This window comes from Octopus bimaculoides, chromosome 9 (assembly GCF_046866305.1).
Source record: "Octopus bimaculoides isolate indiv1 chromosome 9, ASM4686630v1, whole genome shotgun sequence".
Classification (NCBI taxonomy): Eukaryota; Metazoa; Mollusca; class Cephalopoda; order Octopoda; family Octopodidae; genus Octopus; species Octopus bimaculoides.
In genome coordinates, this window is record NC_142936.1 from 42473646 (window position 1) to 42486114 (window position 12469).

Here is a 12469-nt window from a genome sequence, read left to right on the forward strand (position 1 = left end):
GTGTATGAGAGAGAAAGAGAGTGTGTGTGTGTGTGTGTGTGTGTATAAATGTGTGTTACTGTCCCCTTGCTTTGAAATCAGGTGATAGTGGTAAACAAGTGTCACCACAATACAAGCATAGTTCATCATTTCCAATCTTCCAAGCAAACATGTCTGGTCATGAGAAAATATTATCTCACTTGGAAACAATTTGAGTGTTGGTGACATGAAGAGCATCCAGCCACAGAGAAAAATGCACTATGACAAATTCTATCTGGCCCATGCAAGCAATAGAAAGTGGACATTAAAATGAAGTGTGTGTGTGTGTGTGTGTGTGTGTGTGTAGCATTTAATGTATACTGTATTAAAATAAGAGCTACTCATAGTTTCTAGCCATAATGACGTGTTTAGGCAGGTTTTTATAATGTGTCTTGTATTTCCAAGCAATCTTCGGGCTCTTAGCACATGGTTTGTTCTAGTCGATAACCAGGACATTGGTACAGTAAACTACATACATACTCACACACACATGCATATGCAGTGTACCAGAACATTATTCAAACATTGTGATGCAAACAAGAGACCTTCTATATGTAGGCATTCAGACATCTTGAAATAGCAGCCAAAGCTCCCTCAAATCACATCTTGCCATCTTAAATGATGAAATCCAGGGTAAGCTATGAATTCTTTTTTTTTTAAACCAAATTCCAACTGATTAAAAGTACATTGTAAAATAATATCTTGAAATTTTCAGTTTCACAGATACTACATTCAACAGTTTTCTGCATTGCTTAAAAGAAAGAAAGAAAAAAAAAACATAAAAAGCTTCCATGAAAAAACCCCAATAAAACTGACATTCAGTTTGTTATTATGATGAGTGTTCCAGTTGATCCAATCAATGGAACAACCTGCTCCTGAAATTAATGTGCAAGTGGTTGAGCACTCCACAGACATGTGTACCCTTAACATAGTTCTCAGGGAGATTCTGCGTGACACAAAACATGACAAGGCTAACCCTTTGAAATATAGGTACTACTCATTTTTGCCAGCTAAGTGGACTGAAACAACACAAAATGAAGTATCATATTTCTTTATTGCCCACAAGGGGCTACACACAGAGGGCACAAACAAAGACAGACAAAAGGATTAAGTCGATTACATCAACCCCAGTGTGTAACTGGTACTTATTTAATTGACCCCGAAAGGATGAAAGGCGAAGTCGACCTCGGCGGAATTTGAACTCAGAACGTACAGACGAAATACTGCTAAGCATTTCGCCTGGCATGCTAACGTTTTTGCCAGCTCGCCGCCCTCGAAATGAAGCATCTTGCTCAAGGACAAAACACACTGCCAGGAATTGAACTCATGGCCTTAAGCCATGTGCCATAGTTGACTTCAATGAATTTCTATGAAGAAAGACCTAGTAGGAGAAATTTTGTTTCTATAAATAAAAATGTTAGTCAATTTTTAGATTTGGATCGCTAATTTAACTACTATTCTGTAGCTATTAGTGATGCTTTAACCCTTTAAATGTGAAATTAAATTTCATGATTATTCCACTGAAACAGTAAAGATCCCCCTTCAGTCATGAATGACCATAGGATTGCACCTAGAAAGCTACCCTCTGAGGCACAAGTCCAGGCAAGGTGTTGCTTATGGGAGACCAGCAGTCACCCATGCATATTAGCCTTCTCTCTCCACACCACCAATGTTGTCCGCGGGAAAAGCAAAAGCCACTAGTAACATAACTCATTTTTACAGACAAGTGAACTGGAGCAATGTGAAATAAAGTGTCTTGCTCAAGAACACAACACAGAGCCTGGTCAGGGAATCAAACTCACCACCTCATGATTGTGAGCCCGACGCTCTAACCACTGAGCCATGCACCTTCAGTATTCCACTAATGATGTTCATTAGATATTTGTCAAAATATAGAATTGATATTTTCTGCAAGTCACTGCCTCAATAAACTTGATATTTCACAATGAAAAATAGTTTCAAAGATAACATTCCTCAACAAAAGATAGATTTGTATACAAAACTGCTTTCTACAGTTATCTATATATATAAAAATGAGAATGTGTGTGTGTCTGTTTGTCTGTCTGTCTGTCTGTGTGTGTGAATCCCTAAAACTCGAGAACTACGCAACCAATTTCATTCAAATTTTTCAGATGCCTTACTTAGGGTTCCAGTTGTGTTTTAGTCAAAAAAATTTTTTTAACTTCTTGCAGAGTTCGAGCCCACGGCAACATAATATCTCCTCCACTATTTAAGTATTACGTGTCAAAAGTGAAACAAAAACACTCATGTCAAATACTTTCACTTTAAAAATGAAACTATTCTAACTGAAACAATCACATTTCGATACTGTAATGACAGATACTTTCAGAGAGAGAGAGAAAGAGAGAAATAGAGAGAGAGAGATGTATATGTATACATATAGATGTATATGTACACGTTATTCCACTAACTGAAACAATCACATTTCCATACTGTAATGACAGATACTTTCAGAGAGAGAGAGAAAGAGATGTATATGTATACATATACATGTATATGTACACGTATATGCATATATATATATATAGATATAGATCTATATGCATACATGTATATGTGTACATATGTGTAGATGTATATATATATATATATATATATATATATATATAGATGTACATGTAATATGTACACATATATACATATATATACATGCATACAGATATCTATACATATATACACCCATCACACACAAACACATGCACACAAACACACATTAGTCATTTGTTTTCTTATCCAAAACTACGTCAAAAGTACTGAACGGATCTTTATGAAATTTGAAAATTATATTCTATGTATAACGGCCATAACTCCCATGAAAATTCATATATTTTTGATGCTGATGAAATTTTAACCCGAACATAACAGATGAGCATTATTTGTAATTCAACGGTACAACATTGTAAGACTACCCTTTCAGATATACTTACATTGTGATTTCTGCAATGTGGTGCATAAATTGTCAAGTAAATGAGAAACATCTTTGCCTCCACTGATTCACTTGCAAAGTGTTGAGTACAATTATTTCGTTGCAGACCTCCTTTGGGTCTTTTTATTATCACTGCGACACACATAGTCCCCAGTTGGTAACATTGATTTCAAGGCCCTCCTAGATGAGAGACTGGCATTCCACTTAATGTCTATGTTCCATGCTGGCATGGATTGGAGAGTTATTAATGTAGAAATATGGTATCGTAGCTACTAACAGTTGAGGGTTGCGTAGTCTAGACGGCGTTTTTAGATTTCATTATTCTCTTTAACCCGGGCAAAGCCGGGTATTTCTGCTAGTGGGTAATAAAATTTAGGATATATCTAACTTTCACAGTAAAACAGTTAATATAATTTGTATGGATAAACTTTCCAGTCTTTTGCAATATAATTTTTATTTATATGAAATGTAATATTTCATGCAACATTCACCTAAGTTTTATATTTAAATAATGTTTCAATAACGAAAACATAATGGTATGTATTCTACCTTGTTTAAAACAATAGGGTGTGATTTGAAATTTAGCTGCTATTTCTAGCAGATCGAATTACAACTTAGAAGCCTCCTCCTCCTCCTTCCAAAGAGGTTATGGTTATGAAGGCCAAGTTAGGACTGATCAGACAGACCTAATGTGGCACACAGCCTGTCAAATACCTATCCGTGATTCATTAGATCTATTGTAATATTTGTCATAGAGTAGGTAATACTGTGTACTTTGAATTATTTAAAAATAGCAGCCAAATATTCCTCAAATTATATGTTACTGCATCAAAAAGTAGAAGGGCACACTAGACAATATAGTCCTAGATATACAAAAAATATAGGATTTCATGTTTGGAATACTTTTGATCATAACCCTATTGGATGAAGGTTGACCAAGTGTTTAACAACAACCATAGCACCCCTCCACACACACACACCAATAACACTACTACTACTACCACCACTAACAGCAAATAACAACACTGCTACCACCACCAACAGAACTACTATAACTAATACTAAACCCAACAACAAAACACTACCACCACCACCACCACTAACAACACTATTATCGCAATCACCACCACCACCACTAACAAATAACTATGTCACAACTGTCAACACTACTACAATCACTACAACCACCACCAATTTCATACCCAAATATAATCTCAGATTTAAGAGGAGATGGCAGTGGGAAACAGTGACTTAATGTGGGAATTAGGAACTGGTTACCATCAGGACACAGTAGTTACAACACTGTAGGTGTGTGTGTGTGTGTGTGTGTGTGTGTGTGTGTGTGTGTGTGTGTGTGTGTGTGTGTGTATATATATATATATATATATATATATATATATATATATAGGGTTTAAGGTGAAAAAGCATAGAAATCGTGTTAGAATAGATAAAGATTATGTGCTTTTTCATCTTAAATCTCATTTTATATTTACCATCATGTGGAATCTCCCTCTGAATTTTTCACCTATATATATATATATGTGTGTGTGTGTGTGTGTGTGTGTGTGTGTGTGTGTAAGTTATAAAATAACGAAGGTGGTTAGATGCAGTATAAAACCAAAAAGGAAAAATTCCATTATCGTTAATAGTGACTGAGGGTGCAAGGTATATATCTGTCTGTCTGTATGTATATATGTATACATATGTGTGTGTGTGTGTGTATATACATACGCACACACACCACACAATATATCTATACATATATGTGTGTATGTATATGCACATACACACACACACACAAATGTATAAGCAATATGGATACACTATGGGTAGGAGTGTAGAAGGAGGTACACAGAACAGTCTGTATGCTAGCTGACACATGCTGAATTTAAAACATGGTTATTAGCAAAACCTCTTTAATTAGACGAAGAAACAAAATTGTTGCATTGGTAAGTGGGATGGTTGGGTGGAGACACTTTATAATAGAATGTCTTCAGATTCACAAGGACCAGGTCAGTACATGAAATAAGTGAGATGTTCTTCTTGAAAGCATACCTTACCTAAAACTCCCTAGCAACTGTTGATAGAACTTCTAGTCACCTAGAAACAAATGAGTAGAACTTCTAGTCACATAGAAACAAATGAGTGTCATCTACGGGCTTTACCACAATATGTACAAGCTAAGAGAGCCTGTCTGTGAAGAGCTTGACTGGCTATAAATAGCAGCCAAATCAATCTCAAATCATATCCTGCTGTCCTAATAAATAGGAGGGATGCACTGGAGGATATGTACAAGCTAAGAGAGCCTCTCAGTGAAGAGCTTGATTGGCTATAAATAGGAGCCAAACCTATCTCTAATCATATCCTGCTGTCTTAATAAAAAGGAAGTATGCACGGGAGGATATGTACAAGCTAAGACAGCCTCTCTGTGAAGAGCTTGACTGGCTATAAATAGCAGCCAAATCTATCTCAAATCACTGGATGATGTAGGTCTACCTGCCCTTGAAATAACACACAGGGCGTTTGGGCTAAATTTGATGATTTTCTTTTTAGTCTCCTTGTTTGTCCACATTTATAGGAATTTTTATGTCATTGTTTATGTCTCTTTTTTCAAACAGTCAATAACATTGGAAAGATTAAAGATGTAGTTGAGAAAAGGTTAGTAGACAATGAGGTTCCAACAGACAGGCATACTCAGTTTCTAGCAACTGCTGTCTACATAGAGGTGTTAGAGAAAGTTGTGAGGTCCTGGATAGGCAGAGAACACAACAGAAGGCTATACGTCTTCCAGTAAGACTCTGCATTGTCTCATAAGTCTAGGACAACATAAGTATGAATGAATACCAATCTCCATGATCATGTTTTCTCAGACACATGGCTGCCAGACCTCAATCCACTGGACTATATAATGTATAGGGAATAATCAAGAGAGAAGTCAATCAACGCTCTTGAAACATCATACAATCTTTCAAGTCCACCATAATTAGCACTATGTCCAAAATTGATAAAGATCATCTGAGTCACATATGTCAACATTCCCAACCCTGTATTGAAGCAGTCATTGATGCTAACAGTGGATTCATTGAACAAGTGTAATAAAAGGATTCTCAAGATTACTTATACCAATTTATTTTCAAACACAGGTTTCTTTGATGAGCCATGCATCTTTTTCTAAATTCATACAAATGAGCTCTAAAGACTGATGCACCCAGCATATAAATATATATATATATATATATGATGGGTTTCTTCTTTCAGTTTTTGCCTACCAAATCCACTAACAAGGCTTTTGGTTGACCTGGAGTGATAGTAGAAAGCACTTATCTAAGGTGCTGTGGAGTGGGCCTGAACCCAAGACTACATAGCTGGGAAGCAAGTTTCTTAACCATGCAGTCATGCTTGTGTGCCTGTGCTTATGTATTAATAAACCATAAAACTCAGATGTGGGTTGCTTTATAATTGTACATGAATATTTGATTCTGTTGTTTTCCAACATTCTGACCTTACCACGACACCAAAGGCAAATACTATTATTTGAACATTCTGACCTATCCATTTCTTGCCCCTCATTCATGCCACTCATCTTTCGGTCCAATATTTCTCCTTCACTTCATCTCAACTTATTTTCATTTGAAGGACAACAACCCAAGACACTAAGGTAGGCTGTTGTTCGCCAAATGAGGACAGACCAACAATAACTGCACCTTACTTTATTCTCATGTCAAGGACAACGGGTTATAACATTAAGCTTTTCACTCCTTGCAACAATTTAACTTACTGAAATTTTGTGAACTCTCTCTCTCAACACTATAAAGTGCTTCTTTTAAATAAATAGTGTCAGTTTTAAAAAATGTTGGTGAATGTGTGTGTGGTAAGAAGAAGGAGGGAAATCTGTATAAAATGAGAGAAAGGAAGAGCAGCCAAGCGAAAAAATCTTCACAAAAGATACCTTACCTCCAAAGGAGGGAAACAATGCAAGTGTATGTGTATGAGAGCATGTGTTTGTGTGTATGCATAAGTACGTGATACACACAATACTGGTTTTGCATTTAAACTTAGTGTATAAAGCTTGGAAGATACTAGTTTAACTAGGAAGTCACTACCAAAATGTCTCACAAAAACTGATGATAGAAAAATCTAAAGAAAAATCCCCCTAAAAAGGAGAAATCTCCAAGGGTTACTTGTGAAATCTCCATAAAAGCTTGCTCACACTAACACTAAGAAAAGTGGTCTTTCACATTTGGCCTCCAATCTACACCTTCATGCTCAGACCAGTCCTGTTCACATAGACCATGCATTCTACTCCCATCCACCTTTCTACAAATTTGCTTAGAGGAAGGACTTCTCTTTCCACCCACTTGACTTTACAAGTGTAACTTGAAAAAGTTGATGATGGTTTAGTCACAACGGAAGATGCCTGCCTTCAGCCCTTCTAATTTTGTCCACCGCACAAACTCTTACACCAAAGCCACCAGACAGATAAAGACTCTCTACACTTCAAGGTATAAGTAAAGTGGTAGGATGATCTTCACAGTAGACTTAGCTGACAGCTGGAGCCATCCTACATATGGTACCAGCTATTTGGTGTAACTTCACAAGTCAGTAATGCTCAGGAACTTGATGAGCGCATGTAGAATGACTTCATTGCTCTGCATGTATCTCAGACAAGTCCAGCTAACAGCATTTCTATAACTGTAGAGTTATCTTGTATTAGTAGGGTCTCCCAGTAGCACTGCCATACCAGAGATTTCTGGAAATTACTCAAGAGTTCTGGTTTGAAAGTACTCCAGAACAGACCAGATATTTAAGTTTCCCTGATGCCCAGAGTTCTCCAAGAAAGCAATTGCTTGTGTCTAAGGCTCATCCTTTACAGAATGCTGCAGAACTTCCACCTACCACATTACTCAACTTGAAGGCTGTGAGTACTTGATGACATACCAGATACCAAATGCCTTGTCTTGGTCTTGAACAAGACAGCAGCTCTGTCAAGGAAATGAAGTGGAGAAAAAACATATATGTCCGACAAAAAGTAACCACACCAGTTACGCATCAAGATATTGCTAGAGATACTGCAGTCTCAGTGCATGCCCAGGCATCATCAGCCAAGGAAATGCTCAAACTTCCATGGAGCATGAGGGTGGTCAGTCTCATCAAGGTATGGGGCAAGAGGAAGCTATCCTTGAAAGGTCAACCAGAAGGTGGTGAATACCTACATCTCTTCTATCATCTGCTTCTATTGCTGGCAACACAGGCATGAAAACTGAGCATGTCACAGATGATGATGTACAAGCATGCACTGAGGCTGCCACATCTCCAGGAATTCATTGACAGTGAACAGGTGTGGTTAGTGTTTGTCAGAAGCATTTTTTAGCAGCTCATCCCTTTGATGAGAGCTGTAATCCTGGATCAAGCAAAGACCAAGACAGAGCTGTTATCATCTGAAATGTCATAAAACACAGTTCTCCGCCAGTCAGGCAATGCAGGAGGTGAAAGTCCATCAACATTTTATAGATTTGTGGTAGACAAAAAGACAACACAGTGACCCAATAGGTGATTCTTTTGTGACTGACTTTACCCATGGATGTAGTACTGCCTGTCTAGTCTTCAGCATTTATTATACATGAAAGAGTGAAACAATCACTGTTCAGAGAGACAAAGAGTAAGCTCTTCATCATAGGGCCTCTTCAAATCATCCCTGGACAATCCTACAACAGGCTCCAAAACTGAAGGAGTAGTTCTTATAGTTGGTTTATTATTATTAATATTATTAGCAGCTTTGATTAAGTGGGAGGGAAATGATTACTAATCTTTACAAATGTTTTTTTTATATTATTCTAAATATCACATTCCAGTTAGTGGATTCACACTGAAGTGCATGTGCCATCATGATCATCATCATCGCTAGGTAGGTATGTACATACATGTACGTATAAATGCATATACTCATTTATTATTTGTATTATATATATACACACACACACACACACACATCATTATCATCATCATTTAGCATGTTTTCCATACTGGCATGAGCTGGAGGGTTTCACAGGAGCTGGTAAACTGGAGGGTTTCACAGGAGCTGGTAAACTGGAGGGTTTCATAGGAGCTGGTAAGCTGGAGGACTGGGCTGTTTGTTTATCTATCTATCTTTCTATATATATATATATATATATATATATATATATATATATATATATATATATATATATATATATGTATTTATGTGTATACACATGTGTTTGCATGTATGTGAGTGTATTTATGTGTGTGTGTGTGAGAGAGAGAGAGAGCGCACATTCGGATGTACAAACGGGAGACAGTGTATTCAGATGCATGATGGAGAAAGTATTTCGTTCGAAGCTGAAGGGAGCTTACTCCATAATCGTTAGTTGAGACCTTTTTTTTTCTTTTTTCGGAAGGCTCGCACATCGCCGACAACTTCGAGTAGCAACAGACTGAAGAATCATCTTCGAACGAACACTTCTCTCTTTCTCTCTTTTCAAAACCAATATCAGTTTAGTTGATAGTGAGCCTGGGTCGGGACTGAAACCGGGTTGCGAAGTTGGTTATCCGCTCTAAAGACACTACCCGTCGGTCTCGGAAGTAAAAGAAAATGTGTCTAGTTTCATTTTACCGAACGCTGAAACCAATTCTGGTAATTGATATTTCACCTTCGGACAGAAAACAAAAAAACTAATAAAAACGAAAAGAAAAAAAAAACACACACAGAAAAAACTGAAAAATCATTCATTTGAACCTTCTACAATCTGCCAATGTTTTGTTCTCCCTTAATTAAGAGCCTCCCACCACCAGTAAAAGAACGAGGGGCAAGGTTCAACAAAAAATTTCTCAAACAGAAATGAAAAATTTCACCAAACCCTAGCCTATATATATCGTATCATTGTAATATTCATAGCTGCATTCACACACACACACACACACACACACACTTTAACGGTGTTTTTTGAGTTGAATACAGCTATAAATATTAAAAATTTACCATGTTGGGCTGAACAGCCCAAACCCTTTGGATGTTAAAAAGCTAGAACGTTACCCGACGGACACGAACCCGCTTCTATATACGAGACGTGTTTTCTTTCAAAATGTAAACATACACATGGATATACACACACACACACACACACACACACACACAAACCGTGGTTTTGTTTTCTTTTCCTACTATCTCGCTATATACCGGGTTTCATGTTAGAATATATAAAATAAACATTACGACTTGGGTGTTGTCTTCTGGGGCACTATCTTCTTATACATATGTACATATAAAATATAAAACAAAAAGATGAGTTTTCAATCTAGAAACATTAAATAAATGTTACTTACATTATTTCTTCTGAAAGTCAAATAATCTGGCAAAACTTTTCAGAAAAATTGCAAGTAAATATATACACGATATGTGTTACAGACATGATATCAATACGATACGTAATGGGTGTGTGTGTGTGTTCAGAAAAGCAAACAGGAACAAAACAAACTTTGTTGTGTTAACATGTGGCTGTGACGGACCGTGAATTTAACAGCCGCCGCCTGCACCACTACCTTGCAGTGGACAGGATCTTTAACATATCCGCTCTCTCACTCACTCTTTCTATACATACATACATACATACATACATACATACACACACACATGTATATATATATATATATATATACATGACACACATATATACCTACATATATATATACATACATATATACTTATACATAAACATGCATACACACACACACACACACACACACACACACACATATATATATATATATATATATATATATATATACATAAATATGTATACATATTTATTTATTTATGTGTTTCAGCCAAGTGGCTGCGGTCATGCTGGTGCACCATACACATACATATATATACATATATATATACATATATTTACATATATATACATACATATATATACACACATACATACACGTATATATATACACACATATATACATACACGTATATATATATACACACACATATATATATATATACACATACATATATACAGACATATATATATATATACATACATATACACATACCTGGCTCTCCAGGACTCAGTCAAACCGTCCAACCAATGCCCACATGGAAAACGGATGTTAATGATGATGATGATATACATACATATGTATATATATATATATATATATATATATATATATACATGTATACATATATGTATATATATATGTATATATATATATGTATATATATGCATATATATGTATATATATGCATATATATGTATATATATGCATATATATGCATATATATGTATATATATGCATATATATGTATATATATGCATATATATATATATATATATATATATATATATATATACCTATATACATATGCATATATATATATATGTATATATATATATATACCTATATACATATGCATATATATATATATATATGTATATATATATATATACCTATATACATATGCATATATATATATGTATATATATATATATATATATATACCTATATACATATGCACATATATATATGTATATATATATATACCTATATACATATGCATATATATATATATATATACCTCTATACATATGCATATATATATATATGTATATATATATATATATATATATACCTATATACATATGCACATATATATATGTATATATATATATATATACCTATATACATATGCATATATATATATATATACCTCTATACATATGCATATATATATATATGTATATATATATATATACCTATATGCATATAAATATATATATATATATATATATATGTATATATATATATATACCTATATACATATGCATATAAATATATATATATATATATATATATATATACATATATATATATATATACCTATATACATATGCATATATATATATATGTATATATATATATATATACCTATATACATATGCATATATATATATATGTATATATAATATATATATACCTATATACATATGCATATATATATATATATATATATATACCTATATACATATGCATATATATATATATACCTATATACATATGCATATATATATATATATATATATACCTATATACATATGCATATATATATATATATATATACCTATATACATATGCATATATATATAGGTATATATATATATATATATATATATACCTATATACATATGCATATATATACCTATATACATATATATATATATATATATATATATATATATATACCTATATACATATGCATATATATATATATATATATATATATTATATATACCTATATACATATGCATATATATATATATATATATATATTATATATATATATACCTATATACATATGCATTATATATACCTATATACATATGCATTATATATATATATATATATATATATATATATATATATATATACCTATATACATATGCATATATATATATATATATATATATATATATATACCTATATACA

The 12469-nt window shown here is 33.9% G+C and overlaps 1 protein-coding gene across 14 annotated transcripts in view; it reads right to left on the reverse strand.

Annotated features, from left to right (window-relative positions):
- Window positions 1–12469, reverse strand: part of LOC106880501 (microtubule-associated serine/threonine-protein kinase 3) — a 256534-nt gene that overhangs the window by 226712 nt on the left and 17353 nt on the right. For 4 of the 14 annotated variants that reach the window (XM_089357478.1, XM_089357469.1, XM_089357473.1 and 1 more), the window contains exon 1: window positions 10310–10567. The exons of 9 other annotated variants lie outside the window; for them this stretch is intronic. The gene's annotated coding sequence lies outside the window, so the exon portion shown is untranslated. Of the gene's footprint in view, window positions 1–10309; window positions 10568–12469 lie in introns of those variants that run through there. One more of the 14 variants, XM_089357460.1, reaches the window with a different exon arrangement.